At 41.0% G+C, this 25,304-nt stretch overlaps 1 protein-coding gene across 2 annotated transcripts in view; it reads left to right on the top strand.

Annotated features, from left to right (window-relative positions):
- ZBTB2 (zinc finger and BTB domain containing 2) overlaps positions 1 to 25,304 on the top strand; it is a 42,243-nt gene that overhangs the window by 8,168 nt on the left and 8,771 nt on the right. The gene's annotated exons all lie outside the window — the stretch shown is intronic.

Raw genomic sequence — 25,304 nt, 5'->3', positions numbered from 1 at the left:
GCTGGCTTCCCTTCCACTGGAGAATCATTACAGAGAGTGGCATAATGTCACAATCAATCAGTGCTCCCTTACCAGATGCTTTCTGCCTCCTGATTACAGCTCCCGCTATCTAAGCTGACGGCGGTTACCGCAATGTGCTCTGTGTTGGATGTAGGTATTACATCAACGCAGTACACTGGGCAAAATACAGTATGATATAGTACCTACTAGGGCTGCAAGATTAATCGCGGATGCGGTATTAAACCGCGATTAATCGCCACGGTTTTAAAACCGTGAGAATATGCAATTTTTAGCCCCGCCCCCTATGACGTACAGGAGGGGGCTCGTATAGGCTAGCCCTCTGCTGGCGAGTAAACAAGGTCTGTCTCTCCCTGTGCAAGCACCTTCTCCCCCCTCTCACTATGGCTGTCTGGACTAGAGCTTGTAAGACTGGACTCCTGAACCACCTCCTGTATGATCACTGGGTGTGTGTACAGGCTGAGCTTATAGGGGAATACCTAACCCTGACATCGGAACCAGAACCTTGTGGAGCACTCAATGGTCTCAGTAATTATGAATCAGATTTAACCCCATCCTTGCACAGCATTTGCTTCCTTTAGTGTTCTCCCCTGTTCCCAGCTCACATACAAAGCAGGAGGATTTGCTGAGTCTGCACTCTGCATGCATTTATAATCGGTTTTACCTCGGTATTATTAAGGAATATCTCACACTTATGTACACTCCTGTTAGAGTATCCAGGGGATAGGCTATGTCATTTGCATTTCTTCAGTTAAAGTGGAATCTTGGGAATTTGAAAATGTCACTGTTTATTTTGTTCTAATTTATTTCTGATAAACAGACCCTAACACGGGTATTTAAAGCATCTGCTATACAATTCATTAACATTTTCTGCACTGTGTGAAAGATCTTAGCACTGCCGCAAAACAGACTGTAACTACTCATATATAACAGTATTATAGGGTTTTAAGAAATATATATATATATATATATACACTGTGTATATATATATATATATGTGTGTGTGTATATATATTATTATTTTAATACAGTGTGTGTGTGTTAGTGTGTATATACAGTGGATATAAAAAGTCTACACACCCCTGTCAAAATGTCAGGTTTCTGTGATGTAAAAAAACGAGACAAAGATTAATCATTTCAGAACTTTTTCCACATTTAATGTGACCTATAAACTGTACAACTCAATTGAAAAACAAACTGAAATCTTTTAGGTAAAGGGAAATAAAAATAAAAAACTAAAATAATATGGTTGCATAAATGTGAACACCCTTTTTTATAACTGGGGATGTAGCTGTGTTCAGAATTAAGCAATCACATTCAAAATCATGTTAAATAGGAGTCAGTACACACCTCTCATCATTTAAAGTGCCTCTGATTAACCCCAAATAAAGTTCAGCTGCTCTAGTTGGTCTTTCCTGACATTTTGTTCGTCGCATCCTACAGCAAAAGCCATGGTCCGCAGAGAGCTTCTAAAGCGTCAGAGAGATCTCATTGTTAAAAGGTATCAGTCAGGAGAAGGGTACAAAATAATTTCCAAGGCATTAGATATACCATGGAACACAGTGAAGACAGTCATCATCAAGTGAAGAAAATATGGTGCAACAGTGACATTACCAAGAACTGGATGTCCCTGATGAAAAGACAAGAAGAAAACTGGTCTGGGAGGCTGCCAAGAGGCCTACAGCAACATTAAAGGAGCTGCAGGAATATCTGGCAAGTACTGGTTGTGTGGTACATGTGACAACAATCGCCCGTATTCTTCATTTGTCTGGGCTATGGGATAGAGTGGTAAGACGGAAGCCTTTTCTTACAAGAAAAAAAATCCAAGCCCGGCTAAATTTTGCAAAAACACATCTGAAGTTTCCCAAAAGCATGTTGCTAAAGGTGTTCTGGTCTGATGAAACCAAAGTTGAACTTTTTGGCCATAATTCCAAAAGATATGTTTGGCGCAAAAAAAACACTGCATATCACCAAAAGAACACCATACCCACAGAGAAGCATGGTGGTGTCAGCATCATGCTTTGGGGCTGTTTTTCTTCACCTGTAACTGGGGCCTTAGTCAAGGTAGAGGGAATAATGAACAGTTCCAAATACCAGACAATACTGGCACAAAATCTTCAGGCTTCTGCTAGAAAGCTGAACATGAAGAGGAACTTCATCTTTCAACATGAAAATGACCTAAAGCATACATCCAAATCAACAAAGGAATGGCTTCACCAGAAGAAGATTAAAGTTTTGGGATGGCCCAGCCAGAGCCCCGACCTGAATCCAATTCAAAATTTGTGGGGTGATCTGAAGAGTGCTGTGCACAGGAGATGCCCTCGCATTCTGACAGATTTAGAGTGTTTTTGCAAAGAAGAGTGGGCAAATCTTGCCAAGTCAAGATGTGCCATGCTGAAAAACTCATACCCAAAAAGACTGAGTGCTGTAATAAAATCAAAAGGTGCTTCAATAAAGTATTAGTTTAAGGGTGTTCACACTTATGCAACCATATTATTTTATTTTTATATTTTTATTTTCTTTTACCTAAAAAAAATTAAGTTTGTTTTTCAATTGACTTGTACAGTTTATAGGTCACATTAAAGGTGGAAAAAGTTCTGAAATGATTTATCTTTGTCTCATTTTTTTTTACATCACAGAAACCTGACATTTTAACGGGTGTGTAGACTTTTTATATCCACTGTATATATGTGTATGTATGTATATATATATATATATATATATATATATATATATATATATATATACATAATGCTTGCACATCAGGTATCTGTTTGCACTTATATTTTATTTAAACTAGTTTTGTTGTGTGTATTTAATGCTCTCAGCTTGTATTGGTCAACGAGAAATATTTACTTTAAGATTCTGTACAGTTTAATGCATTTTTTAGTGAGAAATGTATGTTTAACAGTTATTTTAAAAAAATCGCAATTTTTTTTGGTCTAAAATCGCAATTTTATTTTTTCCCATATTGCCCAGCCCTAGTACCAATGCCCATTTGGTGTAATGGGTTAAATAAGAACAGCAGCACAAAAAACGCACTGTCTCTGTTCCTTAGCTTCTGTTTCCTCAGCATGGCTACACTGGGTTTCTACGGTAATAAATTAGCCTTCTCACATACTGCTCTGTGAAATGTTATCCTTCTTCTAAGAGACTGTTTCACAGTGTAGGAGAAGTTAGATATTATCTACAGTGGTAACCCAGTGTACTGGGGAAGCAAAAGCTAATGAGCAGAGCCAGGACATGAAATTCAATTAATTTTCCTGATTCGGATAGAGAATGCAAGTTTAAATACAGATGTGTATTCAGCAGTTTCATTATGCCCAAAGCGGAAGAAGGTTCTTTTCGAAGCTGGATTTCTTCTTGTGAAAGTGCAACACACTAATATCTGTGCTACATTCCAGAAAATCATTGTATGAACCTTTTATATCTCCCTGACAATCTTCTACAGAAGACATTAGGTGAGGGAGATTTAGTTTTTAACATGGCAGTGCCCATTACTTTATAGAAACTAGGGCTGCAACGAACGATTATTTTCATAATCGATTAATCGGACGATTATTTTTTCGATTAATCGACTAATCGGATAAAAAAGAATCAATAAGCAAAACAAAACCACAAACTGTTTGAAAGGAGGTAGAACTAGCAAGAGTTAGACTATCACTGTTAATAACATTCTGTTTTTCACTCTTTCAGAAACTTTGCATTGTCCACATGCTTCTGGCTTAGGCTGGTTCTCTGTTTGCAACTATATTTCCTGCAGCAGAGAAAAGGCACTCAGATGGTGTTGAGGTGCTTGAGACGTATAAGTAGGGTTTTGCCAATTTCACCAAAGTGGGATATTTATCTTTGTTAGCTCTTCACGAATGCAAGTGTTTTCCTCCTTGGCAAGGGAGCTTTCAATAAAGTAACCCTTGACTTCATTCTAACATAAAAAATATCTTGAATATCTATATGCAATGGTAAATAACCAGCTAAATGGTTAGGGGAAAATATCTAGTCCGCTCTAAAAATAAGATATATACTTATAAAGGTTGAATCTGGTACATATTATCACAATTTATTAAAAATATACAAAAACAATAAAAAACTAATCAAAAGTTCTAAGGACTATATATTAATAACAGGACAAAGCCTTACACATTTATTCATACAGTACATATAATCAGCAATAGCAAGCAATATGCTAATAATTGTGTAAACATCAGTTTAAATGATTCCCATCAATCTAGGGCTAGGTGTAAATAACAAGTTCAGCACTATATCATGCAAAGTATAGTTCCAAATCACCTGATTTAATATAAACAATACAAATGATGACTATTATATCTGGGTTGCACATAAGCCAGGGGTAGTTGTAAACTTATACTGTCCTGAAAAAGTGAAAAGTAAACGTCTGCAGACGTCTTTTTTAGGCTAAGTGCATAACCATAAAACACAATACCATATGCAGGAGCTCATTGAAGTGAAGGAGCTGGTGCTGTGCACAGACCAACTAATTGCAAACCAACTAATCGATTATGAGATTCGTTGACAACTATTTTCATAATCTATTATTATGGATTATGACGATTAGTTGTTGCAGCTTTACTATAAACTATATTTTTTTCACTTATTTCTTCAACATTTAAACAAATAAAAAAAAATATTACATACTATTTTCAGGCTAATATTTACTTTTTAATAATCATCATTATATCTAACATCTATTAAGCGTTTATTGCTCTTTAAAGTGGTCTCCAGTCCAGCAAAGGAGTACTGGTTTTGAGATTAAAGGACCAATCAATGCAGTGGAATTGCATAATTAAAAAGTGCATAATAAAAAGACAATACGATAACACTCAAATAAGCAGTAGATTTTTTTTCTCCCATTATCCGGCCCCCTGTATCATGTGACAGACAGCCAATCACAGATTATTATACGTATACTCTGTGAGCATGTGCACATGCTCAGTAGGATCTTGTTCCCCATAAAGTATGGATATAAAAAGACACTGCCAAATTTCATAATGGAAGTAAATTGGAAAGTGTCTTCAAGCTCTTTCTGAATCATAAACATTTATTTTGACTTGAGTGTCCCTTTTAAAGGAGCACTCAATGTAGTAGAATCACATAATTAACAAGTACATAATAAAAAGACAATGCAATAGCACTTACTCTGAATTTCAAGTAAGCAATAGATTTTTCTGACAAATTTATTCTCCCATTTTTCCAGCCCCCTGTATCATGTGACAGATTTCAGCCAACCACAGACATAGTATACAAATGGGTTTTTTTTTTCCCTCAAGGTTACATTTTCACCTCTATCCAATCCGTTTTGTAGCCATACAGCACAGGAAAAAATAAATGAGATGAGAGCCAGAGGCGTAACTAGAAACCACAGGGCCCAGGTGCAGGAATCTAAGAAGCCCCCCCCCCCCACATCCCCCAAAAAAGTGAATTTGATACATATCTCTTTTTTTTTTTTTAACATTTAACACAGAAAAAAAATGTGAATCAGATTACATGTCTGCAAAAGGAGGTACCCTGTGCCCACAGTCTGTGAAATGGTCTGACCCCCTATTACTGTATATAGTGACACTGTTTAACCCACCAGTACTGTATATAGTGAGTCAGTGACAGTCTGTAATCTGCCGGTGAGATGGCTGGCCTGACCCTACCCGCCCCAGTACTTTATAAAGTGACCACAGTAGCCTGTGACATGGTCCAGCCCCCACGTACTGTATATAGTGGTACTGTATAGTGACACTGTTTACTCCCTCCCCCCATGCTGTAGTAACAAGGTCTGTAATTTGCTGGTTCCACAAACATACACACACATACATACATGCATAAATACACACACAGTCACATATACACACACACACACACACACATACACACACAGTCACATATACACACACACATACATACATGCATAAATACACACACAGTCACATATACACACACACATACATGCATAAATACACACACAGTCACATACATACATACATACACACATACATGCATAAATACACACACAGTCACATACATAAATACATACACACACAGTCACATACATACACACACACACACATACATGCATAAATACACACACAGTCACATACATACATACACACACACACACACATACATGCATAAATACACACAGTCACATATACACACACACATACATGCATAAATACACACACAGTCACATATACACACACACACACACACACACACACATACATGCATAAATACACACACAGTCACATACACACACACACACACACATACATGCATAAATACACACACAGTCACATATACACACACACACATACATGCATAAATACACACACAGTCACATATACACACTCACACATACATGCATAAATACACACACAGTCACATACACACACACACATACATGCATAAATACACACAGTCACATACATACATACATACACACACATACATGCATAAATACACACAGTCACATACATACATATACACACACACACATACATGCATGCATAAATACACACACAGTCACATACACACCTAAACACCAATGGGTAAAACAGAAAGACTAACCCCTGTAGTCAGAGACACTAGTGAAGCATCATGTCACACTCACATGATATCAGTGCAGGCAGTGGCAGGTCAACATTTTTTATTAAAGGGTGTAGTTTCACCCCTGATGAGAGCACATCTGTGCCGTATGACTGCAAAGCAGACTGGATGGAGGTAAAGACCTCATATGGGGAGGGGCATTTGTAGAGGGCAGTCGGGCAGGGAATAATCCAACTGATTATGAAAAAAAAGGATACTGCAAATCTTTAAAAGAAAAAAAAAAATGAAAAGATCATATTTAAAATGTTAGATTTTGGATTTACTTTTAGATAGTTATAACTTTACCATCACTTTTTAACACAGCCATTGAATTAGTCAGGAGGCACAGCTCCCAATTTCCAACCATGTTGGCGCATTGTTGATCCACATTTAACCCCTTTAGCAAGCATTATATAGCCATACATGCTATGTTTTTTTTTTAGTAATGTTTAGATGCAAACAAATAAATTAGTGTAATCCTTTCCCTTCAAAAACAGTTTAATTTGTTACCTACACTATGGGGCCCATTTATCAATGACCGGGAATCTTGTCTGGGGTGATTTTAATCGGCCAGCTGTATGCTGATTACAGCATGCATCTCATGAATGGAGGCACCCCTCTCACAGGCATGGGATCACAGGGACACCCTGTCCCTTTCGATTGCTAACCTGGGGTGTCCTCTATTACGCCTCTCTTGAGGCATGTAGAAATGGCACAGCTGCTCCAACAGGAGTAACAGAGGTGTGCGCACAGCCCAGGGACAGCCACCATACAGGGTATGGTACTGGTTGTTAAGGGGTTAAAGTAAAGAAACTATTAATTTGTTTTTCAAGATGTTTACACTTGGCTAATGTTTTTCTACAGCAAGAAAACAGAAGTGTGTTGCAATAATTACAAGGTTCTTCCTTCTAATGACCATGACTAACATTGTTGTCTGCAAACTCAAGCCCAAATTGGTACCTCCAAATAAGGCTACTGGTGGATGGAGTTGGATAAACAGTTGCAGTAAACAAGAGGTTAATTTGCTTAGACTTGGCTGATTTCTATAGCAACAGAAACGTACCCGTATTTGCTCGGTTGTAAGAGGACCCTGATTATAAGACAACCCCCCAACTGTGGATCTAATTGAAAGGAAAAAAAAGAACACGCAGTTTTTGCCTGCCACTTCACTCATACACACATTCATGTGTAGTTGTGGGACTGGGGGTAGTAATGTGAGGTGGTACTTTAATGGGGGTAATGTGCATCTTGCTCACCTATCAAAGTCAGTAGCTCACAAGTGAGTAGAACATTTCCCATGATGCTCAGTCACCCTTAAGGCAGCCTGAGAATCATGGGATATGTAGTTCACAAAGATGTGCTCTAACCATGAGATAGGGCTAAGGAGCATACTGTATACCGTAGTACAACATTTACACAGCATGTACTGTGCTCATGTGACCCACGCCTAAGTTTGCAGTATGCACCTTAGCCCTACCTATCAGTTTGTGCTCCTCTGATCAGTACCAGTACATATACAGTACTTCTTTGAGATCTAGGTCAAGTGAGACCCCAACGCAGATCTTGTGACCTCGGCGCAGCTCACGTGACCTCCACACGGTTTATGGGTCGTTTTAAGAAGTCTTCTCAGCGCCACTAATTGATTATAAATGAGGTCGGTTTTTCAGAGGTTTTTTTTCTGAAAAAAACCTTGTCTTATAATCGAGCAAAAACGGTAATTACAAGTTGTTTAATGTCCTTTTAAGCTTTTTATGGGGACTATGCAAAACAATGCAAATTTCACACAGTTCAAGTGAAGAGAGGGCAACCGACACTCTAAAACAGCTAGAGTGGGAGTTCATCTCCTAGGAATGAGACACAATGTGGAAGGACAGGCAACATGTATAACTTTAATGTGGGTCCTTAACGAGTTGGCAGACTGCCGGTACTCACGAAGTGAGGAGAGATGTGGAAAGCCTTGCAGACCCCTCAGCGGTGCATCACTAATTCCGAACGTCACAGCCCTTGTTCCAATGGGGGACTCAGAAAACTCCGGGGGGCACTTCTCCTAGTCACGGATAGAACGGGTCACAGGCTAAGACGCTGCATATCCACTCATAGGATTCTGTGTAGTCTACCAAATATACATAAGAGGAGAGTTTTAAGGGAAAGGAAAGTCAAAATTAAACTTGCAAGAATCAGAAAGAGCATGCAGTTTTAAGGAACTTTTAAAATCACTTCTTTTTTCCATTGTACTTTGTTCTCTTGGTATCCATTATTGCAAATGAATATGCACATATCCTACACTAGTGGGAGCTAGCTGGTGATTGGTGCCTGCATACATTTGTCTCTTGTGATTGGCTAACTAGATGTGTTCAGCTAACTGCCAGTAGTGCAATGATGTTCCTTCAGCAAAGGATAACAAGAGAATGAAGCATATTTGATATTAAAAGTAAATTTGAAAGTTGTTTAAAATTGTAAGTTCTATCCATATCATGAATTAAATTTTTGAGGTTTCCCGTCCCTTTAACAACTGTATTAGATGTTCAGTGAAGAGATATCATTACACTGTATTTATCCTTTGCGGTTCGCTGTGTAACGTATTAATATTATATACATATCATTACCACTATATCCTGTCACTTTTAGGTTGCTACAGCAAACACAGGTGCAGGGTAATAAAGTGTAAACACACAAGCATTGTTTTAATCAATAAGGTGTTGGTTATTTTAAATATTTTATGTGCAGGTTTAGACCCTAGCTATGACTACGGCCAAGGCTAAAACATGTTCGCTGTCTTCCGGCGTTCTCTGCTCCATTTTAATATGCACTGGATGTGCTAATAAACAATATGTTTTACTCTGCTCCCTGGTTTCATCCTTGCTTGCTGTAACCATATTTGTAAAGTCAAATCCATTCACTTTACTTATACTGTGAGCCCTGTTTTGTAAGATGTGCCAACCCCCCCCCCCCCCCACCCGAGGTGTGGGTCCAGTCTCTGTTGAGACCTCTAAGACACACCTGCTTCACACATTTCTTACTATAGTGAGGTTGTTAGGAGTTCACAGAGGGGTTATGGTACAAGGGTCACATTGTGGAGATTTTAGTGACTGAAATGTATTCATTTTCTGTCAGTAGATGTTCTAAACAACTAACCTGCTTAACCCCTTAAGGGCAGATCCTTTTCCCAGTTTCTGTTCTTAAAGGGACATAATTCAGGTAGAGCATGTCATTTAAAAACAACAACTTTCCAATTTACTTTTATCAGTTTTTCTTAGTTGTTTTGTTAGCCTTTGTTGCAAAGCAGGGTCATAAGCTCAGGAGAGCACATGTGTCTAGAGCACTATATGGCAGCAGTTTTGCAAGAATGTTATCCATATGCAAGAACACCTACCATACATACACCTACCTAGTATCTCTTCAACGGAGATTACCATGGGAATTAAGTAAATTTGATAACAGAATTGGAATTTTGTTTATTTATTATTTTTTTAAATTGTGTGATCTGTCTGAATCACAAAAGAAAATGTTTGGGTTTCATATCCCTTTAAATTACCCAGGCAATTTTGTCATTTTTGCTCAGTATTGGTTTCACCAGCACTCTCTTGCTAAGTGCACCCATACATATTATACACAGTTTTTTCAAGACACAAACAGGGCTTTCTTGTGATAGCCTATATGGGTACATAAAATAACAATAAATATGAATTTAACATTGAAAAATAAGGACGGAAAACATTTCTGCAGTTTTCTTTATAACCATATTCTGTTTTCTGGGGGTGTATATATAGTTCATTTAAAAAAAAAAAACTTACATTTTAATACTGACAGACTGTCAGTTGACCAGTGAGGGAGGGCAGGGAGCTGCTTGGGAGGGATGAGGTTGGATCAGGGGGTGGGAGGGTAATTTCTACACTAAAGCTAAAAGTAAATTGGAAAGTTGTTTAAAATTGTATGCTCTATTTGAATCATGAAAGGAAAAAAAATGGTTTTCATGTTCCTTTTAATAGCAGTCACCCAATCCAAAACTGCTACACAAAAGTATATATTTGGAGCAACTAGAACACTTAACCCGTGCATTTCAGACAAAAACTTCCCCAAAACACCAGAGCATTTTTAGCATTTTTGCCATCACTACGTTTAAACAGAAATAGAGCCTTTTTTATATTTACCTATCAAAACTATATAATTTTTTTAGTAGACAACCAAAAGAATTGATCTAGGCCCATTTTGGTATATTTCATGCTACCATTTCACTGCCAAATTCGATCAAATAAAAAAAAATCGTTAAAGGGACAGTATACTAAAAAATAGTTTTTCCCTTAATGTGTTTACAATTGCTTTTTTTACAAACTGCAGAGTAAAAAATATATGAAAATTTGCTTTTTAAGGTTTTTTGTGCATATTAAAGCCCTGATTTTGTGTTTCATAGCCAAAAGCTAATAAAATGGATTGAGCTTGTAGGTATAATCAGATCTCATTACTGTATCACATTGTGTACATATACCTGCTTCTTTATCTTATATCTGTCCATAAAACAATCACCAGTACTTGGAGAGAGCAATGAAAAATCAACATTGTATTACCTTATCTCTGCTATATCCCATTGGGAGTGTATTTCCTTCTGCTGGCTGTGTTTACAAAGCTTATCTATAGCTTGGACCTGCGGCCACAAACTTTCAGAATAGGTGGGGATACCACATGCTAAATCAACTATTTCAAATGCCAATATAAGGGTAAAGGAGCTACTTGTAAACAATTTAATACACTCCAGCAGGTAAAGTGGATCATTGGGGAGAACATTTTTGAGTAAACTGTCCCTTTAACTTTTTTACAATTTTAGGTTTCTCACTGAAATTATTTACAAACAGCTTGTACAATCATGGCACAAATTGTTGTAAATGTTTCTCTGGGATACCCTTTGTTCAGAAATAGCAGAAATATATGGCTTTGGCATTGCTTTTTGGTAATTAGAAGGCCGCTAAATTCCGCTGCGCACCACACTTGTATTATGCCCAGCAGTGAAGGGGTTGATTAGGTAGCTTGTAGGGTTAATTTTAGCTTTAGTGTAGAGATCAGCCTCCCCCCTGATCCCTCCCTGACCGCTCTCAAACAGCTCTCTTTCCTCCCCCACCCCCAAAGGTCACCCCCATCTTAAGTACTTGCAGAAAGTCTGCCAGTACTAAAATAAGACTTTTTTTTAAAAAAAATTTTTATATATATATATATATAATTTTCTGCAGTGTAGGATCCCCCCCTTACCCACCAACCTCCCTGATCCCCCCCCCCCCCAAACAGCTCTCTAACCCTCCCCCTCTACCTATTTGCCGCCATCTTAGGTACTGGCAGATGTCTGCCAGTACCCAGTTTGCTGTAAATTAGGCCAATTTTTGAAAAAACAAACAATTTTTCTGTAGTGTAGCTGCCCCCCTCAATACTCTACCCCCCTCCCAGATCGACTTCCCACCCTCTTATCCCATTCCTCAGTATTATAACCAGAATTCTCCCTCCCCCCTCCCTGCTGCTCTCAGTGGGGTTTTCTTCTAACCGCGACGTGCAAGTCTCGCGCAACTCCGTCCCCCTCCACCAATAGGCTGCCCACCTGCCTCCCTCCTTACCCTCAAACCCACCAACGATCGGCACCACTGCTGCCCGATGCAGAGAGGGCCACAGAGTGGCCCTCTCTCCATTGGTAACTCTGCCCGTCTATTTCTGCACTGCCCCACTCATGGGGCATGCAGAAATAGTGCAATCTCACTATTTTTTGTGAGATCACAGCAGAGAGAGACCCAGGACAGCAGGTCCTTAAGGGCATAACGACCAGTGGTGCTGGTCGTTAAGGGGTTAATAGGGGTACAAAAATTGCAGACATTCAAAAGATTTAAGGCAATCCTCTATCTGTTCATTCTTTTCGACCAAGGCTGTTACTTATTGGTTAATATTTTAATCTGCAAGGTTTAGTTGGAGGTGGGAAATTCTCCACCAAAGCGTATTCTGCTCATTAACATAGTATCAGAAGCAAAAGGCCTGAGATGTTGTGTATTTTACCCAGAATCCTCTGGTGCATTGGTAACAGTGTATGCAGGGTATTTCTGGGTAAAGGCAAGCAGTGATACTTACCTAGATGTGCTGATTGCCTGTGCAATAATTCTGTTGCTTTACTTGTATGAGATGGAGTATTTCAATCTCATGCTTTTATCTCCACCATAATTTAAATGAATATTTTTTTTTATTTTTTAGATAGAGATGTTTGTGTGATACTTTCTAGTCTGCTTTGAACATTTAAGCTGCATCATCACTTTCAATTGATTTAGCATATCATTAAAGGGACGTAAAACCCTATTTTTTTTCTTTAATGATTTAGATAGAATATACTATTTCTCTTGTTAAGTGTATTCAGTCCACGGGTCATCCATTACTTATTGGATATATTCCCTTCCCAACAGGAAGTTGCAAGAGGATCACCCAAGCAGAGCTGCTATATAGCTCCTCCCCTCACATGTCATACCCAGTCATTCTCTTGCAACTCAACTAGATAGGACGTTGTGAGAGGTCTGTGGTGTTTTTTATACTTAGTTTATTTCTTCAATCAAAAGTTTGTTATTTTAAATGGCACCGGAGCGTGCTGTTTGTTCTCAGGCAGTATTTGGAAGAAGAATCTGCCTGCGTTTTCTATGATCTTAGCAGAAGTAACTAAGATCCACTGGCTGTTCTCGCATATTCTGAGCAGTGGGGTAACTTTCAGAAAGGGAATAGCGTGTGGGGAATCCTGCAAACAAGGTATGTGCAGTAAATTATTTTTCTAAGGAATGGAATTGACTAAGAAAATACTGCTGATACCGATGTAATGTAAGTACAGCCTTAAATGCAGTAGCGACTGGTATCAGGCTGATGAATGCATGTACAATAAGTAATTTTCTAAGGAATGGAATTGACTAAGAAAATACTGTTAATACTGAGGTAATGTATGAGCCTTAACTGCAGTAGAAGCGACTGGTAGCAGGCTTATTACTAACACTACCTAACTTTTAAAGTGCATGTTTAAAACGTTTACTGGCATGTTATTCGTTTTTCTTCTGTTATGTGTGATCAGTCCACGGGTCATCATTACTTCTGGGATATAACTCCTCCCCAACAGGAAATGCAAGAGGATTCACCCAGCAGAGCTGCATATAGCTCCTCCCCTCTACGTCAGTCCCAGTCATTCTCTTGCCCCCAACGACTAGATAGGATGTGTGAGAGGACTATGGTGATTATACTTAGTTTTTATGACTTCAATCAAAAGTTTGTTATTTTAAAATAGCACCGGAGCGTGTTATTACTTCTCTGGCAGAGTTTGAGGAAGAATCTGTCAGAGTTTTTTACTATGATTTTAACCGGAGTAGTTAAGATCATATTGCTGTTCTCGGCCATCTGAGGGAGGTAAAGGCTTCAGATCAGGGGACAGCGGGCAGATGAATCTGCATTGAGGTATGTAGCAGTTTTTATTTTCTGAATGGAATTGATGAGAAAATCCTGCCATACCGTTAAAATGACATGTATGTATACACTTCAGTATTCTGGGGATGGTATTTCACCGGAACTACTCTGTTAAAGGTCACTAATCCTTTTTAATAACTATTTATCATGTTAAACGTTTTTGCTGGAATGTAGAATCGTTTACATTGCTGAGGTACTGTGTGAATAAATATTTGGGCATTATTTTCCACTTGGCAGTTTTTTTGCTTTAATTGTGACAGTTTCGTTTCTCTTCACTGCTGTGTGGGAGAGGGAGGGGCCGTTTTTGGCGCTCTTTGCTACGCATCAAAAAATACCAGTCAGTTACTTTTATATTTCCTGCATGATCCGGTTCATCTCTGATAGATCTCAGGGGTCTTCAAACTTCTTTGAAGGGAGGTAAATTCTCTCAGCAGAGCTGTGAGAATTCTTATAGTGACTGTGAATAAAAACGTTGCTTTGTATTTTTTATGTCAAATTTAATTATTGTTATTTTACTAATGGGAACAAACCTTTGCTAAAAGTTTTGTTGTTTTAAAGTTTGATGCTATAACTGTTTTTCAGTTCATTATTTCAACTGTCATTTAATCGTTAGTACCTCTTTGAGGCACAGTACGTTTTTTGCTAAAAAAGATTATAACCAAGTTGTAAGTTTTTTGCTAGTGTGTTAAACATGTCTGACTCAGAGGAAGATATCTGTGTCATTTGTTCCAATGCCAAGGTGGAGCCCAATAGAAATTTATGTACTAACTGTATTGATGCTACTTTAAATAAAAGTCAATCTGTACAATGTGAACAAATTTCACCAAACAGCGAGGGGAGAGTTATGCCGACTAACTCGCCTCACGCGGCAGTACCTGCATCTCCCGCCCGGGAGGTGCGTGATATTTTGGCGCCTAGTACATCTGGGCGGCCATTACAGATAACATTACAAGATATGGCTACTGTTATGACTGAAGTTTTGTCTAAATTACCAGAACTAAGAGGCAAGCGTGATCACTCTGGGGTGAGAACAGAGTGCGCTGACAATGCTAGGGCCATGTCTGATACTGCGTCACAGCTCGCAGAGCATGAGGACGGAGAGCTTCATTCTGTGGGTGACGGTTCTGATCCAAACAGATTGGACTCAGATATTTCAAATTTTAAATTTAAATTGGAGAACCTCCGTGTATTACTAGGGGAGGTCTTAGCAGCTCTCAACGATTGTAACACCGTTGCAATACCAGAGAAACTGTGTAGGTTGGATAAATACTTTGCGGTACCGGCGAGTACTGACGTTTTTCCTATACCTAAGAGACTAACTGAAATTGTTACTAAGGAGTGGGATAGACCCGGTGTGCCGTTCTCACCCCCTCCAATATTTAGAAAGATGTTTCCAATAGACGCCACCACTCGGGACTTATGGCAAACGGTCCCCAAGGTGGAGGGAGCAGTTTCTACTTTAGCTAAGCGTACCACTATCCCGGTGGAGGATAGCTGTGCTTTCTCAGATCCAATGGATAAAAAATTAGAGGGTTACCTTAAGAAAATGTTTGTTCAACAAGGTTTTATATTACAACCCCTTGCATGTATCGCGCCGATTACGGCTGCGGCAGCATTTTGGATTGAGTCGCTTGAAGAGAACCTTAGTTCATCTACGCTAGACGACATTACGGACAGGCTTAGAGTCCTTAAACTAGCTAATTCCTTCATTTCGGAGGCCGTAGTACATTTAACCAAACTTACGGCTAAGAACTCAGGATTCGCCATACAGGCACGTAGGGCGCTGTGGCTAAAATCCTGGTCAGCTGATGTTACTTCTAAGTCCAAATTACTTAATATACCTTTCAAGGGGCAGTCTTTATTTGGGCCCGGTTTGAAAGAGATTATCGCTGACATTACAGGAGGTAAGGGCCACGCCCTACCTCAAGACAAAGCCAAAGCTAAGGCTAGACAGTCTAATTTTCGTCCCTTTCGGAACTTCAAAACAGGAGCAGCATCAACCTCCACTGCACCAAAACAGGAAGGAGCTGTTGCTCGTTACAGGCAAGGCTGGAAGCCTAACCAGTCCTGGAACAAGAGCAAGCAGGCCAGGAAACCTGCTGCTGCCCCAAAGACAGCATGAACCGAGAGCCCCCGATCCGGGACCGGATCTAGTGGGGGGCAGACTCTCTCTCTTCGCCCAGGCCTGGGCAAGAGATGTTCAGGATCCCTGGGCACTAGAGATCATATCTCAGGGATACCTTCTAGACTTCAAATTATCTCCCCCAAGAGGGAGATTTCATCTGTCAAGGTTGTCAACAAACCAGATAAAGAAAGAAGCGTTTCTACGCTGCGTACAAGATCTGTTAATAATGGGAGTGATCCATCCGGTTCCGCGGTCGGAACAAGGACAAGGGTTCTACTCAAACCTGTTTGTGGTTCCCAAAAAAGAGGGAACTTTCAGGCCAATCTTAGATTTAAAGATTCTAAACAAATTCCTAAGAGTTCCATCGTTCAAAATGGAAACTATTCGGACAATCTTACCCATGATCCAAGAGGGTCAGTACATGACCACAGTGGATTTAAAGGATGCTTACCTTCACATACCGATCCACAAAGATCATCACCGGTATCTAAGGTTTGCCTTCTTAGACAGGCACTACCAGTTTGTAGCTCTTCCATTCGGATTGGCTACGGCTCCAAGAATCTTCACAAAGGTTCTGGGTGCCCTTCTGGCGGTACTAAGACCGCGAGGGATTTCGGTAGCTCCATACCTAGACGACATTCTAATACAAGCTTCAAGCTTTCAAACTGCCAAGTCTCATACAGAGTTAGTTCTGGCATTTCTAAGGTCGCATGGATGGAAAGTGAACGAAAAGAAGAGTTCTCTTTTTCCTCTCACAAGAGTTCCATTCTTGGGGACTCTTATAGATTCTGTAGAAATGAAGATTTACCTGACAGAGGACAGGTTAACAAAGCTTCAAAATGCATGCCGTGTCCTTCATTCCATTCAACACCCGTCAGTAGCTCAATGCATGGAGGTGATCGGCTTAATGGTAGCGGCAATGGACATAGTACCTTTTGCACGCCTACACCTCAGACCTCTGCAATTATGCATGCTAAGTCAGTGGAATGGGGATTACTCAGATTTGTCCCCTACTCTGAATCTGAATCAAGAGACCAGAAATTCTCTTCTATGGTGGCTTCATCGGCCACACCTGTCCAGGGGGATGCCATTCAGCAGGCCAGACTGGACAATTGTAACAACAGACGCCAGCCTACTAGGTTGGGGCGCTGTCTGGAATTCTCTGAAGGCTCAGGGACTATGGAATCAGGAGGAGAGTCTCCTTCCAATAAACATTCTGGAATTGAGGGCAGTTCTCAATGCCCTTCTAGCTTGGCCCCAATTAACAACTCGGGGGTTCATCAGGTTTCAGTCGGACAACATCACGACTGTAGCTTACATCAACCATCAGGGAGGGACAAGAAGCTCCCTAGCAATGGTGGAAGTATCAAAGATAATTCGCTGGGCAGAGTCTCACTCTTGCCACCTGTCAGCAATCCACATCCCGGGAGTGGAGAACTGGGAGGCGGATTTCTTGAGTCGCCAGACTTTTCATCCGGGGGAGTGGGAACTTCATCCGGAGGTCTTTGCCCAAATACTTCGACGTTGGGGCAAACCAGAGATAGATCTCATGGCGTCTCGCCAGAACGCCAAACTTCCTCGCTACGGGTCCAGATCCAGGGATCCGGGAGCGGTTCTGATAGATGCTTTGACAGCACCTTGGAACTTCGGGATGGCTTATGTGTTTCCACCCTTTCCGCTGCTTCCTCGATTGATTGCCAAAATCAAGCAGGAGAGAGCATCAGTGATTCTAATAGCGCCTGCATGGCCACGCAGGACTTGGTATGCAGATCTAGTGGACATGTCATCCTGTCCGCCTTGGTCTCTACCTCTAAGACAGGACCTTCTGATACAGGGTCCATTCAAACATCAAAATCTAACTTCTCTGAAGCTGACTGCTTGGAAATTGAACGTTTGATTTTATCAAAACGTGGTTTTTCTGAGTCGGTTATTGATACCCTGATACAGGCTAGGAAGCCTGTTACCAGAAAGATTTACCATAAAATATGGCGTAAATACCTATACTGGTGCGAATCCAAACATTACTCCTGGAGTAAGGTTAGGATCTCTAGGATATTGTCTTTTCTACAAGAAGGGTTAGAAAAGGGTTTATCAGCTAGTTCATTAAAGGGACAGATTTCAGCTCTGTCCATCTTGTTACACAGGCGTCTGTCAGAAAATCCAGACGTCCAGGCTTTTTGTCAGGCTTTAGCTAGGATCAAGCCTGTGTTTAAAGCTGTTGCTCCGCCATGGAGTTTAAACTTAGTTCTTAACGTTTTACAGGGTGTTCCATTTGAACCCCTTCATTCCATTGATATAAAATTGTTATCTTGGAAAGTTCTGTTTTAATGGCTATTTCCTCGGCTCGAAGAGTCTCTGAGTTATCAGCCTTACATTGTGATTCTCCTTATCTGATTTTTCACTCAGACAAGGTAGTTCTGCGTACTAAACCTGGGTTCTTACCTAAGGTGGTCACTAACAGGAATATCAATCAAGAGATTGTTGTTCCATCCTTGTGTCCAAATCCTTCTTCAAAGAAGGAACGTCTTCTACACAATCTGGATGTAGTTCGTGCCCTCAAGTTCTACTTGCAGGCAACTAAAGATTTTCGCCAAACTTCTTCCCTGTTTGTCGTTTATTCTGGACAGAGGAGAGGTCAAAAAGCTTCTGCTACCTCTCTCTCTTTTTGGCTTCGTAGCATAATACGTTTAGCCTATGAGACTGCTGGTCAGCAGCCTCCTGAAAGAATTACAGCTCACTCCACTAGAGCTGTGGCTTCCACTTGGGCCTTTAAGAATGAGGCCTCTGTTGAACAGATTTGCAAGGCTGCAACTTGGTCTTCGCTTCATACTTTTTCCAAATTTTACAAATTTGACACTTTTGCTTCTTCGGAGGCTATTTTTGGGAGAAAGGTTCTTCAGGCAGTGGTTCCTTCTATATAATGAGCCTGCCTATCCCTCCCGTCATCCGTGTACTTTTGCTTTGGTATTGGTATCCCAGAAGTAATGATGACCCGTGGACTGATCACACATAACAGAAGAAAACATAATTTATGCTTACCTGATAAATTCCTTTCTTCTGTTGTGTGATCAGTCCACGGCCCGCCCTGTTTTAAGGCAGGTAAATATCTTTTAAATTATACTCCAGTCACCACTTCACCCTTGGTTACTCCTTTCTCGTTGATTCTTGGTCGAATGACTGGGACTGACGTAGAGGGGAGGAGCTATATGCAGCTCTGCTGGGTGAATCCTCTTGCATTTCCTGTTGGGGAGGAGTTATATCCCAGAAGTAATGATGACCCGTGGACTGATCACACAACAGAAGAAAGGAATTTATCAGGTAAGCATAAATTATGTTTTTTGTGAGGTACTTTGGTGATAAATCTTTTGGGGCATGATTTTCCACATGGCTGTCGTTTATTTCTATATAGAAACGATTAACTGAGGTTCCCACTGCTGTAATATGAGTGGGAGGGAACTATTTTAGCGCTTTTTTGCGCAGTAAAAATTCAGTTACAGTCTTCCTGCTTCTTCCTCCTTGATCCAGGACGTCTCTAGAGAGCTCAGGGGTCTTCAAAATTCATTTTGAGGGAGGTAATCAGTCACAGCAGACCTGTGACCGTGTGTGATAAAAAAGTTAATTGTTAAATTGATTATCCGTTTTTGGGTATTAAGGGGTTAATCATCCATCTGCTAGTGGGTGCAATGCTTTGCTAACTTAATACATTTACTGTGAAAATTTGGTTGCTATAACTGATTTGGTTCATTGTTATTTCAACTGTGACGATTTTTTGTGCTTCTTAAAGGCGCAGTAGCGTTTTTTATATTGCTTGTAAACTTATTTGAAAGGATTTTCCAAGCTTGCTAGTCTCATTGCTAGTCTGTTTAAACATGTCTGACACAGATGAATCTGTTTGTTCACTATGTTTGAAGGCCAATGTGGAGCCCCACAGAAATATGTGTACTAATTGTATTGATGTCACTTTGAATAAAAGTCAAATTTTATCTGTAAAGAAATTATCACCAGACAACGAGGGGGAAGTTATGCCGACTAACTCTCCTCACCTGTCAGTACCTTCGCCTCCCGCTCAGGAGGCGCGTGATATTGTGGCGCCAAGTACATCAGAGAGGCCCATACAAATCACTTTGCAAGACATGGCTGCTGTTATGACAGAGGTATTATCTAAATTGCCTGGATTAAGAGGCAAGCGCGATAGCTCTGGGTTAAGGACAGAGCGCGCTGATGATGTGAGAGCCATGTCCGATACTGCGTCACAATTTGCAGAACATGAGGACGGAGAGCTTCATTCTGTGGGTGACGGATCTGATCCAGGGAGACCGGATTCAGAGATTTCTAATTTTAAATTTAAGCTTGAGAACCTCCGTGTATTGCTAGGGGAGGTATTAGCGGCTCTGAATGATTGTAACACGGTTGCAATTCCAGAGAAAATATGTAGGTTGGATAGATACTTTGCGGTACCGGTGTGTACTGACGTTTTTCCTATACCTAAAAGGCTTACAGAAATTATTAGCAAGGAGTGGGATAGACCCGGTGTGCCCTTTTCCCCTCCTCCGATATTTAGAAAAATGTTTCCAATAGACGCCACCACACGAGACTTATGGCAGACGGTCCCTAAGGTGGAGGGAGCAGTTTCTACTTTAGCTAAACGTACCACTATCCCGGTGGAGGATAGTTGTGCTTTTTCGGATCCAATGGATAAAAAATTAGAAGGTTACCTTAAGAAAATGTTTGTTCAACAAAGTTTTATCTTACAGCCCCTTGCATGCATTGCACCTGTCACTGCTGCTGCGGCATTCTGGTTTGAGTCTCTGGAAGAGGCCATTCGCACAACTCCATTGGATGAGATTATGGCCAAGCTTAAAGCACTTAAGCTAGCTAATGCATTTGTTTCTGATGCCGTTGTACATTTAACCAAACTAACGGCTAAGAACTCCGGATTCGCCATCCAGGCGCGCAGAGCGCTATGGCTTAAATCTTGGTCAGCTGACGTGACTTCTAAATCTAAATTGCTTAATATTCCTTTCAAAGGGCAGACCTTATTCGGGCCCGGCTTGAAATAAATTATTGCTGACATTACTGAAGGTAAGGGTCATACTCTTCCTCGGGACAGGGCCAAATCAAAGGCCAAACAGTCTAATTTTCGTACCTTTCGTAACTTCAAGGCAGGAGCAGCATCAACTTCCTCCGCTCCAAAACAGGAAGGACCTGTTGCTCGTTACAGACAGGGCTGGAAAGCTAACCAGCCCTGGAACAAGGGCAAGCAGGCCAGAAAGCCTACTTCTGCCCCTAAGACAGCATGAAGTGAGGGCCACCGATCCGGAAACGGATCTAGTGGGGGGCAGACTATCTCTCTTCGCCCAGGCTTGGGCAAGAGATGTCCAGGATCCCTGGGCGTTGGAGATCATATCTCAGGGATATCTTCTGGACTTCAAAGCTTCTCCTCCACAAGGGAGATTTCATCTTTCAAGGTTATCAGCAAACCAAATAAAGAAAGAGGCATTTCTACGCTGTGTGCAAGACCTCTTAGAAATGGGGGTGATCCACCCAGTTCCGCGGACGGAACAAGGGCAAGGGTTTTACTCAAATCTGTTTGTGGTTCCCAAGAAAGAGGGAACCTTCAGACCAATCTTGGACCTAAAAATCTTAAACAAATTCCTAAGAGTTCCATCATTCAAAATGGAAACTATTCGAACCATCCTACCCATGATCCAAGAGGGTCAATACATGACCACAGTAGATTTAAAGGATGCCTACCTTCATATACCGATTCACAAAGATCATTTTCGGTACCTAAGATTTGCCTTTCTAAACAGGCATTACCAGTTTGTAGCTCTTCCCTTCGGGTTAGCTACGGCCCCGAGAATTTTTACAAAGGTTCTGGGCTCACTCCTAGCGGTGCTAAGGCCGCGAGGCATAGCGGTGGCGCCGTACCTAGACGACATTCTGATACAAGCGTCAAGTTTTCAAATTGCCAAGTCTCATACAGAGATAGTTCTGGCATTTCTGAGGTCGCATGGGTGGAAGGTGAACGTGGAAAAGAGTTCTCTATCACCACTCACAAGAGTCTCCTTCCTAGGGACTCTGATAGATTCTGTAGAAATGAAAATTTACCTGACGGAGGCCAGGTTATCAAAACTCTTAAATGCTTTAAAACTCTTAAATGCTTGCCGTGTCCTTTCTTTCCATTCCACGCCCGTCAGTAGCTCAGTGCATGGAAGTAATCGGCTTAACGGTAGCGGCAATTGACATAGTACCATTTGCGCGCCTGCATCTCAGACCCCTGCAATTATGCATGCTAAGTCAGTGGAATGGGGATTACTCAGATTTGTCCCCTCTACTAAATCTGGATCAAGAGACCAGAGATTCTCTTCTCTGGTGGCTTTCTCGGGTCCACCTGTCCAAGGGGACGACCTTTCGCAGGCCAGATTGGACAATTGTAACAACAGATGCCAGCCTTCTAGGTTGGGGCGCAGTCTGGAACTCCCTGAAGGCTCAGGGATTATGGACTCAGGAGGAGAAACTCCTCCCAATAAATATTCTGAAGTTGAGAGCAATATTCAATGCTCTTCTAGCTTGGCCTCAGTTAGCAACACTGAGGTTCATCAGATTTCAGTCGGACAACATCACGACTGTGGCTTACATCAACCATCAAGGGGGAACCAGGAGTTCCCTAGCGATGTTGGAAGTCTCAAAGATAATTCGCTGGGCAGAGTTTCACTCTTGCCACCTGTCAGCGATCTACATCCCAGGCGTGGAGAACTGGGAGGCGGATTTTCTAAGTCGCCAGACTTTTCATCCGGGGGAGTGGGAACTTCATCCGGAGGTCTTCGCTCAACTGATTCATCGTTGGGGCAAACCAGATCTGGATCTCATGACGTCTCACCAGAACGCCAAGCTTCCTTGTTACGGATGCAGGTCCAGGGACCCGGGAGCGGCGCTGATGGATGCTCTGACAGCCCCTTGGGTCTTCAACATGGCTTATGTGTTTCCACCATTTCCGATGCTACCTCGACTGATTGCCAAGATCAAACAGGAGAGAGCATCGGTGATTCTAATAGCGCCTGCGTGGCCACGCAGGACCTGGTATGCAGACCTAGTGGACATATCGTCCTGTCCACCATGGTCTCTACCTCTGAGGCAGGACCTTCTAATACAAGGTCCTTTCAAACATCCAAATCTAATTTCTCTGAGGCTGACTGCATGGAGATTGAACGCTTGATCCTATCAAAGCGTGGCTTCTCGGAGTCAGTTATTGATACCTTAATACAGGCACGGAAGCCTGTTACCAGAAAAATTTACCATAAGATATGGCGTAAATATTTATATTGGTGCGAATCCAAGGGTTACTCATGGAGTAAGGTTAGGATTCCTAGGATATTGTCCTTTCTACAAGAGGGTTTAGAAAAGGGCTTATCTGCTAGTTCGTTAAAGGGACAGATTTCTGCTCTGTCTATTCTCTTACACAAACGTCTGGCAGAAGTTCCAGACGTCCAGGTTTTTTGTCAGGCTTTGGCTAGGATTAAGCCTGTGTTTAAGACTGTTGCTCCTCCGTGGAGCTTAAACTTGGTTCTTAAAGTTCTTCAAGGGGTTCCGTTTGAACCCCTTCATTCCATTGATATTAAGCTTTTATCTTGGAAAGTTCTGTTTTTGATGGCTATTTCCTCGGCTCGAAGAGTCTCTGAGTTATCGGCCTTACATTGTGATTCTCCTTATCTGATTTTCCATTCAGACAAGGTAGTTCTGCGTACTAAACCTGGGTTTTTACCTAAGGTAGTTTCTAACAGGAATATCAATCAGGAGATTGTTGTTCCATCTTTATGTCCTAATCCTTCTTCAAAGAAGGAACGACTTTTACATAATCTGGACGTTGTCCGTGCCCTGAAGTTCTATTTACAGGCAACTAAAGATTTTCGTCAAACTTCTTCCCTGTTTGTCGTGTACTCTGGTCAGAGGAGAGGTCAAAAAGCTTCAGTAACCTCTCTATCCTTCTGGCTTCGTAGCATAATACGTTTAGCCTATGAGACTGCTGGTCAGCAGCCCCCTGAAAGAATTACAGCTCATTCCACTAGAGCTGTGGCTTCCACCTGGGCCTTTAAGAATGAGGCCTCTGTTGAACAGATTTGCAAGGCTGCAACTTGGTCTTCGCTTCACACTTTTTCAAAATTTTACAAATTTGACACTTTTGCTTCTTCGGGGGCTGTTTTTGGGAGAAAGGTTCTACAGGCAGTAGTTCCTTCCGTTTAAGTTCCTGCCTTGTCCCTCCCATCATCCGTGTACTTTGGCTTTGGTATTGGTATCCCATAAGTAATGGATGACCCGTGGACTGAATACACTTAACAAGAGAAAACATAATTTATGCTTACCTGATAAATTTATTTCTCTTGTAGTGTATTCAGTCCACGGCCTGCCCTGTCTTTTTAAGGCAGATCTAAATTTTAATTAAAACTCCAGTCACCACTGCACCCTATGGTTTCTCCTTTCTTGTCTTGTTTCGGTCGAATGACTGGATATGACATGTGAGGGGAGGAGCTATATAGCAGCTCTGCTTGGGTGATCCTCTTGCAACTTCCTGTTGGGAAGGGAATATATCCCATAAGTAATGGATGACCCGTGGACTGAATACACTACAAGAGAAATAAATTTATCAGGTAAGCATAAATTATGTTTTTAAGCAACTTTCTAATTTTACTTCTATTATTATATTTTCTTCATTTTCTTGTTATCCTTATTTGAAAAAGCAGAAATGTAAGCTCAAGAGTGTGCACGTGTCTGCAGCACTATATAGTAGCAGTTTACAACAATGTTATACATTAGCAGGAGCACTAGATGGCAGCACTATTTCCTGTCCTGTAGTTCTTCAGGCATGTGCACGTTACCTACCTAGGTATCTCTTTAACAAAGAATAACATGAGAATGAAAATTCTTTGATAATAGAAGTAAATTGGAAACTTTTTAAAAATTGTATTCTCTATCTAAATAATGAAATAATTTTTTGGGTTTAATGTTCCTTTAAAGCATCCAATCTAAAAAACGTTGCAATTTACTTTTCTCATCATTTACCTCTTTTCCAGCTTGGCCCCTTTCCATATGAGCATACTGCGGTGAACTC

Source organism: Bombina bombina, chromosome 4, assembly GCF_027579735.1.
Source record: "Bombina bombina isolate aBomBom1 chromosome 4, aBomBom1.pri, whole genome shotgun sequence".
NCBI lineage: Eukaryota > Metazoa > Chordata > Amphibia > Anura > Bombinatoridae > Bombina > Bombina bombina.
The sequence above is the reverse complement of the archived record's forward strand: the minus strand, read 5'-3'. Positions and strand labels throughout refer to the sequence as shown.